Below are 14,115 nucleotides of genomic sequence, written 5' to 3'. Positions count from 1 at the left end.
ATTTTTATTTATTTACCTTCGTTTTTTGACTGGGCATGTTTTTGTTTGAGTCTAGTTTATCGATCGTCCTTATTCTTTCATTCTAATACGTTAGAGTTCGTATGGATTTCAAAATTCTACGTTTGATTCTGGTTTTGACTTGTTACTTGATTACTGTTACTGGGTATGCGGTTGTTTACAATTTAGTTTCTGTCTTATTGTAGTTTATTATTATTTTGAGGGTTTGTTTCGATTGACTGTTATATATGTCTAATTGTTTTCAATGTTTAGACCTCAATTTTCAGAGATTTTGATGTGGTCGTGTCTGATTATGGGTTTTACTTATTACTTTAGTTCTTGACACTAGTCGTTTTTTTATTTATTAACAATATTTCATTTTCCTTGTTTGATACATTGGTCTTCTTATATTTGGATAATAATAAGAGTATTGGTGCTGGTATATTTAATTAATTTGTTCTACGTTGTTGTTTTACGCCTTAACTTCAGAAAGTTGTTTGGTATATATACAACTAGTTACTTCTTGTTTTATGTGCTCGATTATTGAATTATAATTTTAATCACACGAGTTTTGATTATCATCTGTTAAATATGCCTCATCAGCTTCAATTATCTATGTCTTCACAGGCTGCATGCATTTGTTCTTAGATATAAGTTGAGAGGCTGACGAACGTATATTTGAGCTTTTCAAGTCAGCTTCTTTTTATGATTTTGTGATTTTCAATCGCTGTGTGTTTGTATTCTGCTTGAAGATGAGATTTCTTAGATTTTGATTCCTTTTAATTATTAACTTAATTAGTGGACTGTGTGGGAACATAATGTGGTTGGCCGACTAAATTTCTTTTGGTGTTCGGTTTACCCCTTGGTTTCATTTCTTATTACTTTTAGAAAGTATAACATTGCAAAGATGTTATATCTTGCAGCATAGCTTTTGAGCAGAGGCAGACTATTGTCTACAGTGATCAAACTTAAATTATAGGAGCTTGCTACGGTACCGACTCTGTATAACACAGCAAATGGGGCGCTTCCACAAGTTGCAGGAGAGAGGAAAAGCAGCCCAAACTCAGCTGATACAAGACCAATGTGGACTCAGCTGTTAGTTACAGAGTCTGCAACTTAGCTGAGTCCTAAATTACAATGTTCTCTAAGTTTCTGATGTCTTTTAATTTTAATGGATTTATGATCAAAATTGACTTTTACAATAACTTTGTATCTCAACTAGTTTATGTGTTTTTGCTTGGTTGATATCATTTCTTGACTACTTTAGACCATTAGGGGCAGATTATGTCATATTTTAGTGCTTTCCTGAAATCAATTGTTCCTCATAGTGGTACTTCTGTCAAATCATGATGTGCCTTATTTAGGAACTTCAATATGCTTTCCTTCTCAGATTGGCACAAAGCAGTGGCAATATTATGAGTTTGGTCCAGAATTAGTTCCTGAACTTGTTTGTCTTCCTAGAACGGCAGGGGCAATAGAAGTCTACTACAGGTAGATCATCAGCTTCTGCAGTTCTTTGACACATAAAGACCTGTAGCTGTAGTGATGTTTCAGCGATTTCATAACTTATACAATAGAACAAAGTTTACAAAATTGGAAACTCAAAAACCCATTTGGCTTATTGTTTAGAAGTTCTCATTTGAAGCCTGATTCGTAAAACCAGTCATCAACTTTAGAACCAAAAACTGTCCAACACAATGTGAGAAATTTTTGGTATTTGGATAACAAAATCCAAATTTAGTACCCCGTTTTGAAGCAGCAATTAAACTGAAAAAAATCACTATCTTCATTTGGGATTGTTAAATACATGGTGGCAAATGCTAATAGCCACGGGTTTAGTTATATGCCTCAAGTTGTAAGAGAGCAAAGAAAGAAAGAGAATTGTTTAACCAATTAGAAATCAAGGGTGTAATTAGGCCTGCTAAGCCGTATGTATTGGTGATTGTGGAAGGAGATTTTATAACAATGACAAGCTTGTTAATCATTTTAAGCAAATTCATGAGGGTGAACAAAAGAAAAGGTCGAATCAAATAGGATCAGCTAGAGGGAAGTTGAGAGTGCTTTTGGTTGGCAACTATTCAATGAAGATGGAAAAATATAAAATGGCTGCAAGCGCAATTTTGACTCCAAAAGTGGGTTATGGTTTTGTAGATGAGTTAAAAAGAGCATGATTTTGGGTCAGAATGGTGTTAGCTAAGCCACAAGATGCCGATGTTTTGTTGAGGAATTATATGGTGGATATGGTGGACAAAAGAAGGTTTGGGTGTTTGGTGGTTGTGTCGGATGATTCGGATTTTGTCTGAAGATGGTTGTTGTAGGGGATATGAGTGATGGGGCGTTGAAGAGAATTGCTAATGCTTTTTTTTCTTGGAGCGATTTATTAATGGGAAAGTAATTAGGAAGGAAGTCGTATCAGTTGTGATGGAAGGACTAGGGTGTTTTGAAGAGATTGGAGTGGACTTATAATCCAGATATGGAGAAAAAGCACTTGATTGGGATGATGTAAGTGAGGATGCAGACATTAATGATATAACTCATGCCCAGCGCTGCAGATTGTATTCAGAAGAGAGATAACAATGCTTGGTGGGAGCTGGAATCTTCTGATGCAGAAGCCACTTCATAACAATTGGGCTAACAGCAATACATATTCTGTGACTAGGTAAAGTTCCATTTCATTTTCTTGCTAGCATTTTTGGAAAGTTTCTAATACATGAAAGCATGAAAAAATTGTTCCTTGTTGCAAATAATGTTTAAAGCATTATTTATATGGCTTCCTTTTTTTTAGAGGAAAAAAAAGTTGTTGCTGAGAATCAAAAAGGTTGTATTTCTTTTGCTTTCCTCGATGAACTAGGCTCCAAACTCTGAAGATTACACAATTTTGACTCTTTAATGTTTTCCAAAGTTTTAATCTTATAAGCTTGTGTTTTTCTTTCTTTGGGGATAGATTATGGAATTAACTTAATGTATGTTGTTGCATTAAACTTTTTGTCCCGGTACTGTGATATAAAAATTCTTTAAATTGAAGTGCTGTGTTTTAGCTTGTTTGGGGAAACTCTTCTGCTTCATTCTTAACGGTAATATAATTACGGCTCACGTCTGCAGAAATATTTTCATCAATTTTCATTAACTAAAGATGTAATGATTAATACCTCCTGTATTATTTAATTTCTTATTTTCTTTCATGCCCTTTTCATCAAATTTCATTAACTAAATATCCGGACTTGGAACTTTTACCCGTATGCAAAATCAATTGTGATACACAGTTATTATCACTGTGAGTATGACAGTGGACAGGGTTTGATGTGAGTTTGTTATTACACCACGGGTTTTTTTAATTTAAGATTTGTTAAACGGTCTAAACCTATTGAATTTTAAAAAATGAAGGGAAATCTCAATTGCCTATAAAAAAAATAAAAGGAAAATGCATAAAAACTTTCAATTTATTATTTTTAATTTGTATCACTCGTGTACTATGCCATTGACATTTGACAGCTTTATAATATTAAACGGAATTTTAGTAAAATGAGTATTTTACCCTTAAATTTTAAGGTTATTTTTTTTATTTTGTACCATAAAACAATAAAATGAAAGGGAAGGAAAAGAGAAATAGAACAAAAATAAATAAGAGAACAAATTGACCGAATTAAAAGTTTTTTGTGTATATATGTTTATAGTAGAAATCTTTTGATAGACGGTTGATAGTTTTTTAAATGTCATAAATTATTTACTGCGAGCAATATAAATGTGTACAAAACTTATCAATCCAACATAATATTTAAAGCAAGAAAAACGCAATAAACAAATAATGTATCAAACCAATCAGTCTAAAACATAAACTTTCGAAGCATGGAATGTACTAGTCCATGAAAACGCCGCGTTTTATGTTTAATGCGTCTTGGTCAAGTGCCTGAAGTGAAAGCATATTTCTGAATAATACATAACATACTCTGAAAATTAAATGCGGAAGTTTTAGAACCTAACCTTCAGTCATTGATGTGTTTTGCAATTGTTTGCTTTCCAATTTTGATACTTCTATAGCTTCGGTAATCATTAATAATAGTACAAGCTGCCAGGTAATCATTAATAATAATACTTCTATAGTTTTTTGTTTTCTTTTGATTACAAGCTGCCAGGGACCAAAACCATTTCACCATCTCCTTATATTATCATCTTTCCATCAAAGATGAAGTGATGGTGTTTTACTCGCACCATGCCGATTAAAGATGTTTTTGTTAGTACTCATATTATTATTTTGATCAGACATTAAACACCATATCAAATTTTCCATGTTAGAAAATAATGATTTTTCCCCATATAATCTTTAGAAATTAGAAAAATTTTCTTTGAGACTTAGAATGAGTAGCCTCTGAGAATTAAGTCCATTTACTTTGCGTGAGTTTGACTATTGATCTTGACAATTTCCCATTCATCAGAGAAAGCCATTCACTTTATTTGAACCATTAATGGAGAAATATGCCATATTGCTTGCTTGGGATAGAGTTCATCTTCTTGCTTCACTTTGGGCTTCAGTTTCTAAGGAGTTTCAAGATTCATCTTTTTTCTTCATTCATCTAAACTGGGATGGGGTTTTGAGATAGGGATTTGTAGCTGATTCTAGCCTTTTATAGGGTGAGATTGGGTGTGCCTTTTTATAGCACGAATATTCAGTTTTTTGTTTTCTTACTTTTGTGGTTATGTTTACAGGTTCACCAGCAACCATGTCATAATGTTTATATCAGAACAATTATAACCTGCTCGACTACTACTCTTCCATTGTTCCAATGGCCACCATTATTCTAATTACTCCTTCCTTGCCTTGAAAAACCTCTGCCAAAGCCACCTCTTCCTCCATTGTTACCACACCAATTAGCATTTCTATTCCAGTTACCTTGGTTGCCCTGATAGTAATTAGCTTGATTACTAGACTTCTTATTGTTATTACTAGGTCCAGCCTAAGCTATGTTGGCAGCATAATTCAACTTTGCTTCTTTATTTGCACTCGGATGATTAAATTTAATTCTTGCTTCATGAGTTAAAAGCATAGAATAGGCTTAATTGACAAATATTTTCATCATATTAGCTTCAATATACACAACAACAGGGTAGTATGGCTGGCCTAATCTAGAGATTAGATGAGTAATAAAGTCTAGAGTAGAAACAGGGCTACCAGTTAGAGCAAGTTTATTAGTTACAGCTCTAAGTTTGGCAAAATACTCAGTTATTGTCATTGATCCCTTTCTGAGATTACTTAACATCATTTTTAAGTGTGCTTTCTTAGCCATAGTTTCTAATCCAAAAATTTTCTTCAAGATTAGTCCAAAGATTATGAGAAGAATCAGAATTTACCACAAGACTAAGTATCTCAACACTGATGGAGGACATGAGCCAACTTAATAACAATTGATCCTACCTTTTCCAAGCAACAAAGGCTGGATTCTCCTGAGATCTATCAGCTGAGCTTTCACCAACAGCATTTTCAACACCATAACTTTCAATCTCTTGAGTAAGTAACTGATCTGGACAAATTTTAGTTCCATTAAGAAAGCCTTCAAGTCCATTGGCACGCACTGAAGAGAGGATCTGAGATTTCCATATCGTATAGTAAGATCTGTCCAGTTTGATCGCATTTGTGAGGGTAAAGAATGAAGGAGACTGATTTGTGTTTGAATTTGTGCTTAACGAAGCCACGACAATTAAACTGCGACTCTGATACCAAGTCAAGAACTGAGAATATTGTGTTTGGATGTAGAGAAAATATGAGAGAAATAGAGAGAAAATGAAGAATGATGACTCTTATTATTGTATTTTTTGATTACAAGTATTTATATTGAGATCTAAAGAAAATTAGAAAGTTGTATACACAATCTACATGACCTGAATCTAAGCATTACATACAATACACGTGAACTGAATCTAAGCATTCGTAATAACCTTAACTAACTTGCTGACTCAGCTTTACACGTTTACAATTCTAGCTGACTTAACCAACTCACACGTGCAACAAACTTTATCAGCTCACTAACTATCTTAACATGACTTTAGGAGGTGTAATACACATACACCAATTTAATTACCCTTGTGATATTATCAATGGACACTTGGCAAAGCATTAGAGGCGTACTGTCACAGGATGAGTATTTTGCGCAGCTAACCCGTGCGGCACTTAGACAACTTTGTCGAATGTTGCTAAGTAAGCCTAGAGCTTCTCGAACTAGAGAAGAGAGCAATGGAGCCGAATAAGAAACTTGTATTGCACAAAGAGAGATTACAATGCTTGAGTTGCTTACAATGCTTGTTGTAGTGTTTGTTGGATGCAAATGCCTAATGCCATCCCATATTTATAGGGGAGGCTTGCCAAGCTCTAGAAATTCTAGAGAATTCTACCACTTCCTAGCTATTTACATGTGCTGGAATTGTAACGAGAATTCTAGAGTATTTACAAGCTTAATGTGCTAGAGTTGCCTAGAACTTTCCGGAATTGGGCCAAGCTAGCACTCTTGGCCTTGTGTTGGGCTCTTGGTGAGCAAATTGGGCTACGAATTTGGGCGGTCCGCAACATTCTCCCCCACCTAAGCTCGCGGCGTCCTCGTCGCGCTCTCGTGCTTGAAATTCTGGATGTGCTCAGCGAATTGCCATAAGTCATCTTCACGTTCCCAAGTGGCTTCGCTTTCGGGGAGGTTTTTCCACTTCACCAAGTACTTACTATGTGCTGGCACGCCTCTCCTCGAAACCACGCGTTCCGCAAGGATGTAGTCCACATCTTTGTCGAATGCAGTGACAACAGCGGTTGGCGCGCGCCTCGATTCTCCGCGACTTGGGTCTCCCATGTCTTCGTGATATGGCTTGAGAAGGCTCACATGGAAGACCGGATGGATCTTAAGTCTTGGCGGAAGTTGGAGTTGATACGAGACGTTGCCCACATGTCGAACAACTCGGAAGGGTCCTTCGTAGCGCCTCACTAACCCCTTGTGGACTTTCTGTAACGTCTTGAATTGTTGGGGTAGGAGCTTGATCATGACTTGATCTCCTTCCCTGTACTCAACATGTCATCTCCTTGTATCCGCCCATTTCTTCATTTTTCTTGCGGCTTTGTCGAGGTAGGCTCGCGTGATGTCCGCTTCCTCATGCCATTCGCGGGCGAGCTTGTGTGCCGCGGGGCTTTTCCCTCCGTAAGTCGAGGCGATGGCGTTGAGAGTCATTGGCTGGAATCCCATGATGATCTCGAACGGACTCTTGCCCGTAGCCTCGCTTCGCTGCAAGTTATAAGAAAATTGGGCGATGTCGAGTAGCTTCGCCTAATCCCGCTGATGAGCCCTCACATAATGTCTCAAGTACATCTCGAGGAGGCCATTGATGCGCTCGGTCTGCCCATCCGTTTGTGGGTGGAAGCTTGTTGAGAACTTGAGATCGGTCCCCAACATCTTGAAGAGCTCCGTCCAAAAACGCCCAGTGAACCGAGGGCCTCGGTCGCTCACAATACTCTTCGGAACCCCCCAAAACTTCATAATGTGCTTGACGAATAGGCGGGCTGCCTCGTCTGCTTTGCAATCAATTGGTGCAGCAATGAGTGTGGCGTACTTGCTGTATCGGTCTACAACGACCATGATGCTTCCGCAACCTTCGGACTTGGGCAGCGAAGTAATGAAGTCCATGGAGACACTTTCCTATGGCCTTGTTGCTAGTGGTAGCGGCTCCAACAATCCCGCTGGAAGTTGATGATCCACCTTGTCTTGTTGGCACACAATACAAGTTCACACATATGCCTCAATGTCGTCCCTCATGTGTGGCCAAAAATACAAGGCTTGGACTAGTGCGATGGTGCGCTCGATTCCGGGGTGACCAGCCCACTTGGAGTCGTGGCACTCCTTGATAACTTCCTTCCGCAAGTTTCCCCACCTTGGCACGAACATCCGATCTCCCTTGGTGAGGAGGATGCCTTCCTCTTGCCAAAATCGCCTTATCTTTCCCTCGAGCACCTTCTCCAGTAAATCCTTTGTGAGCGGATCTTGTTGGAGGCCTTCCTTGATGCGTGAGACAAGGTCGGACTTCGATTGGCTCATGCTAAGTGTCACCAATTCAGCCTTGCGGCTTAGGGCGTCTGCAACGACATTGGCTTTACCCGGTTTGTACTCGAGCCGATAGTCGAATTTCGCTAGGAAATCTTGCCACCGTGCTTGCTTCGGACTCAACTTCTTCTGAGTTTGGAAGTAGCTTGTCGCCACGTTGTCCGTCATAATCGTGAAGTGTGAGCCAAGCAAGTAATGTCGCCACACTCTTAGACAATGGATGATGGTTGTCATCTCCTTTTCTTGCACCGTGTAGCGGCGTTCCGTATCGTTTAGCTTTCGACTCTCGAATGCTATGGGGTGGCCTTCTTGCATAAGGACTCCACCTATGGCGAAATCTGAGGCATCCGTTTGAACTTTGAAGGGCTTTGTGTGGTCCGGAAGAGCGAGGATAGGTTCCTCCGAAATTGCCTTCTTCAACTCCTCGAATGCACGTTGGCACTCTTCGGACCAATGCCACGTTCTGTTTTTTTTTAGCATATTTTTCAAGGGCGCCGCCTTGGCTGAGTAGCCCTTAATAAAGCGACGGTAGTAATTCACCAGCCCAAGGAATGAGCGAAGCTCGGGTACTTTCGAGGGAGGCTCCCATTCGAGTATGGCCTTCACCTTGGCATTCTCCATCATGAGCTTCCCGCCCGCAATCTTGTGGCCAAGGAACTCCACTTCTTGTTAGGCAAACAAGCACTTCTCCAACTTGAGGAAGAGCTCGTTGTCTCGGAGTACTTAGAGGACTTGTCGCAAGTGTTAGACATGATCCTCGAGCGTGGTGCTATACACCACTATGTCGTCTAAGTACACGACCACGAAGCGGTCAAGGAATGGTTGGAGCACCTTGTTCATGAGCGTGCAAAATGTGGCGGGTGCATTAGTAAGACCAAAAGGCATCACAAGGAATTCGAAAGACCCGTATCTTGTTGTGCACGCTGTCTTCGGTTCGTCTCTCTTGGCGATGCACACTTGGTAGTACCCGAAGCGCAAGTCAAGTTTGGTGAAGTACCGCGCTTTGCCAAGCTGGTCGAACAAGTCCGCAATCAAAGGAATCGGATACTTGTTCTTGATGGTGATCTTGTTGAGCACTCTATAATCGATGTACATCTACAGCGATCCATCATTTTTCTTTTGGAAGAGGACCGGTGCACCGAATGGGGCCTTTGAGGGGCGAATGTATCCTGCGTCCAGCAAGTCTTTAAGTTGTCTCCGCAACTCCTCTAGTTCGGGTGGCGCCATGCGGTAGGGCGCCAAGGCTGGTGGCTTTGCGCCTTGTTCCAGCTCGATTGCATGATCTACCTCTCGTCGAGGTGGGAGCTTCTTCGAAAGTTCTGGAGGCATCACGTCCTTGTACTCATTGAGGACGGCTTGAATTCGTGGAGGGACTTGGCTTGGCGAGGTTCCGTTATTTCCTTCCTCGTTTAGTTCCCGGATGGAGACCAAGAAGCTTGGGTCCTTCTTGAAAGTCCTCTTGAATTGCATGGCGGAGAGTGTCTTCTCCTCGGACTTGCCTCGTTCCGTGGGAACCATGCATGCCTTACTTCCGTCGAGGATGCTTAGGGAGTTCGTAGCGGGCAGCAGGAAGGCATGGACTTGGTCAATTATAAACAAAATAAATTATCTTGTTTAGAATTAAGTATAGCATTAATCTGGTTCTGGTAAACAGAAAAAGCTTTAACAATATTTAAGTTTCTTGTTTTTGGTTTCTCAATAAAAGGGAAAACAAGTCTTTTGCCTTTTGCTTTAAAAGATATACTATCATAATTGACAGCATACGGGTAATGAGGTTTATGAAAGGGGTTCATAGAATGACAGTATGGTGAATGTCATTTGTAAGAAGAAAAGAAGTTTTAAATTCAAAACCATCATTATGAATAGAGGCTTCAACTTTAGATTTGACATTTAGTTTTGAATTGTTGGTGGCAGAAAGTCTTTCTTTTGTCTTTTCATGAAATTTTTTAGGAACAATATCTTCTTTAATGCAATTTAAATCGGCACCAGTGTCGAACAATGCAATAGTGTCAATTATAAAATCTTTAGAAAGAATTAAGGTGATTTTAATCAAGTATTTTCTCATGGTAATTTGTTTTAAAACAAATAGAAAATCATTTGGTATAGATTCAATATTTTCTACCTTTTGTTCATTATCACTGTCTGATTCAACTTCTTTATCAGAGTTGTCTTCTAATTGTTTTTGTAAAAGGAGTTGAAGAGTTTCAGAATCATTCTTTTGTTTTTCTTTTAATTCTTTAATCTTAAGTTTGATTTCTTTAATATCTTTCTGAAGGTCTTGGATATTAGAGGTTACTTTCTTTGTTTTCTTTTTATCCAATATTTCAGTAAGATCATAAGAATTCTTTTTAACAATAGGAACTTTGGAAATTTCTGCTTTGTTTGAATCCAGTGTTTTCAAAAGTTTATCGAGGTATTCCTTTTGAAGATTCGGATCATAAATATGTTTAACAAGTTCAAGGAAAATCTCTTGGTCTTTAGTCAAAACATTGATTTTCTTTAAAAAAAAATTCTGATTCAGAATCACTACTGCTAGATGCAGAGGAGTTTGAGTCAATTAGTTCGTCGATCTGAAGAGAGTCATTATCTTCCGATATGGAAGACTCAGAGTCAGAAGACTCTATAAGAAGAGAGGCAACTTTGGAGAGGGTTTCTTCATCAAGGCCAAGCTCATGAAGCTTTCGATTCATTCTGCAATACTTTGCAGTATGGCCTTTTATACCACACTTATGACATATGGCTTCTTTGTAGTTGAAAGGGGCTTTGTGTTTGGGTTTAAATTCCTTTTTCTTAGAGAAGTTGGGCTTCTTATAAGGCCTCAAAGGTTTCTTATAAAAAGATTCTCTAAAATTCTAGAACGGCTTCCTATGGCTTTTGGATTTGTAATGTTTTTTGTGAGGTCTGGAAGAACACTCACCATTACAATCTTTGGAGATGGAAGTTTTAAAGGGGTCATAATTGAATTGTTTACAGAAACTGCCTAATTCTTGCTTAGATTTCCTAAGCTCCCATTTAAGCCGTTTCTGTAATTTCAAATCTTGACAGATCTTTAATCCTTCCTTGTTTACAAAACTGACTAGCTCACCATAAGTAAGTTCGTCATACGGGATGTGATTGTCATAAAGGGCTTTTATGGAATTCCTAACCTTTTCTCCTAAAAGGGTAGGTAAACCTGCTAAGAATTTCTCTTTCCAAGTTATATGATTTGCATCATCTCTGAGAAAGAGTCTGGTAAAGAAGGTGGTTTTGTAGCTCTGGAATTCACTAAGTTTTCTACATCTCAAATTATGTAGTAACTCAGCGTTCTTATCTCTAAGGTGAGAGGGGTCTCCTATGAAGTGTAGGGAAATAGTCAGTATCAGGGTAGCAACAGCATCCTGAATTGGACTATTAAATTCATCAAGAATGGGGGCACCATTCTCGTCTATTTGAATGGAGTCTAGGATTTCTAATTGTTGCTGTTTGGTGAGAAGATGATCCCACCAACCTTTAAGTTGACCTGTAAAACCTGCAATAAGGATTTCTGCAATGGCTTTGTCAGAAGTTCCTGATTGGGTTTTATAGGCATTAGCTGCCATGGTCATTTGTTGCAACAATCCTAGGATGTTGTACTCAGACATTCCATCTATATTCCACTCATAGACAGAGGATGCATTATATCGAGACTGATTTAATGCACTAGGCCTGTTGTCTATAGTCAAATCAGGTGGAGACTTGACAGTGGGAAGGGCTAACTCCCAATGGATTTTATTGGCTTTAGGGATAGATTCTTCTTTGAAGGCTTCTATATCAGAAGAGGCTATAGACATTTGGTCTTGTTCTAATACTCCAATCTTGCTAGATTGAGGAGTATCAGGGGCTATTTGAACTTTTCTAGATGAGGAAGAAGCAACTTCTATCCTATCTAGTTGTTCTCTAATGACTTTAGCAAAATCTGATTTTGACTTCTGAACAAACTTTTGGCTAGTTTTCGAAACCTGAAAAGGTTTGAAAATATGTTCCTTAAGCTTTTTGTCAGAATCCGATTTTGATGAAACAGGAGAAACGGAAGAAATAGCTATGGTAGACTTTTGGAATTGGTTTTCTATACGAGTCAATTGCTTTCCAATTGTATTTAAGTTAGTATTACAGAAATTATTCTGCTGAATAATACTACTTAAATTTGCATCAGAATCATTTGGCTTCGGGATTTTGTAAGGTGAGGCTCTAATTTGGGCAGGAGGTTCACCGTGATCAACAGTTAGACTCCGAAGAGGTGGATGCTCCGATTCTATGGTTCTATCACTATCAGAAAGTTTCCACTCAGGGATCTTTTTCCTAATAGTAATAGGGTTTGACTCTTTAAAGGGATAAGAGATGTTATTATCAGAAGAATATATTTCGAACCAATCAAAAAACAATATATGAATTTGATGAAGATTTACAAATTCATAATAGATTTGTTGGATTTCTTTTCTTTGATTTAAAAAATGTTTGAAAAACCAAAGTCTTTTTTCTTTATTATCATTAGAATAAAAATCATTATGAAGAAGATTTCTATCAAGCTCAAAATTCTTTTCAATAACATTTATAACATTTTCTGTGACAACAGAGAAAGTAGGGGAAGTTGGGGGAGAAGGTTCCTTCTCCTCATGTCTTTGTTCATGTTGACTGCTAGTATAAATTGGGTGTGGAACTTTTGTAGAGTAGTCAACAGAACGTATAGAGGAACTAGGTATGTCTGAAGTGGAAAACCTAGGTTGACTTTGAAAAGGAAGGTTTATAACAGAAGGGATTTTTGTGAATTTCCTTTCCAATGAAGGAATACTTGAACACGACTCTTTATCAGAAAATCTAGTTGAATTAGATCTCCTGAAAGACAGTTTGACTTTACCGTCAGAATACTGAGTCACATTTTGTAACTCTGTATTGGGTTCAAGTTGTTTTGGAATTGCTGGTGGAGCAGCTCCTTCAAGGATCCATTCCTCTGGAAGATTGACATCTTTCCATTGGATTGGTTTTGGAATGACAGTGTTGGCTTTGGACAAATCAGTCTGTAAGAGAAGAGTCTCATCTCTTTTTGACTGGAATTTATGTTGCGTACTGAACGCAGAGATCATGGCTTTATATGAAATTTTAAAGATTAAAGCAACTGGGACAGATCCCTTAATCATATTATAATTATGCGTTTTAATCTGTAAAATCATGCTTTTTAAAATGTTTTTGTCTTTAAGAGATATTGTTATGTTTGGATAACAATCAAAAGAAATTGGACCTTTACAGAGACTAGATTTGATGCTACTTAGCAAAGAATCATCAAAAGAGATGAATCGCCCATCTCTTAGGACAACAAGGATAGAAGTATCCAAGCCTTCTTTGGTCAAAGGTTTTATTCTGACTTGGATTAAACCGATGTGAATGTAATTAAAATTCTTTTCTTTCAATTTCTTTAAAGATTTTTCTGAAAACAAGTGAATTGTTTCAAAAGGCTCTGAAAGAGTTATGTCTCTTTCTTTAGTTTTTATCTAGGGATGGCAATGGGGCAGATATGGGTTGGATCTACTCTGCTCCAGATCCAAATCCATAATAAAAATCAAGATCCGTATCTGCTCCAGATCCGTCATGAATCCATATGTTTCGTTCCATATCCAGATCCAAAAAAGAAATAAATATCTATATCTGCTCCAAATCCGAAAAAAAATTAAAATCCAAATCTGCTCTAGTCCGTCATGAATTCTAAAATTCAGTAATAAAAAAGTAATAATTTTTTAGATTGAAAATTGAAGGATAAAATGTATTGATAACAAATAAATTATATAATTTTTCTCAAAAATATAATAAATATTGTAACTTATACTTTTACACCAAAACAACAAATAAGAAAGATAATAAAATATCATTCAGAAGTAATTGCAGGAGTAAGATCAATCTAATATTCTATTGTCTCCTTTATTATTCTAATATCCACGATACACCTACCCTCATTCCTACAACATTAGATAATGACATATAAATTAAATATGATTTATATTCAGTCCTTTATTATTTTTATTATGACCATATTTGACTAAAT

The 14,115-nt window shown here is 37.7% G+C and overlaps 1 protein-coding gene across 6 annotated transcripts in view; it reads left to right on the top strand.

The window, feature by feature from the left end:
• LOC107178136 (disease resistance protein UNI-like) overlaps positions 1-14,115 on the top strand; it is an 82,011-nt gene that overhangs the window by 36,405 nt on the left and 31,491 nt on the right. The window contains exon 7 of one of the 6 annotated variants that reach the window (XM_052432285.1): positions 921-1,372. The exons of the other annotated variants lie outside the window; for them this stretch is intronic. The gene's annotated coding sequence lies outside the window, so the exon portion shown is untranslated. Of the gene's footprint in view, positions 1-920; positions 1,373-14,115 lie in introns of those variants that run through there. 6 annotated transcript variants of the gene reach the window in all.

Source organism: Citrus sinensis, chromosome 8 (genome assembly GCF_022201045.2).
Source record: "Citrus sinensis cultivar Valencia sweet orange chromosome 8, DVS_A1.0, whole genome shotgun sequence".
Taxonomy (NCBI): Eukaryota; Viridiplantae; Streptophyta; class Magnoliopsida; order Sapindales; family Rutaceae; genus Citrus; species Citrus sinensis.
Note: the sequence above shows the minus strand (reverse complement) of the source record. Positions and strands in the feature narration are given on the sequence as shown.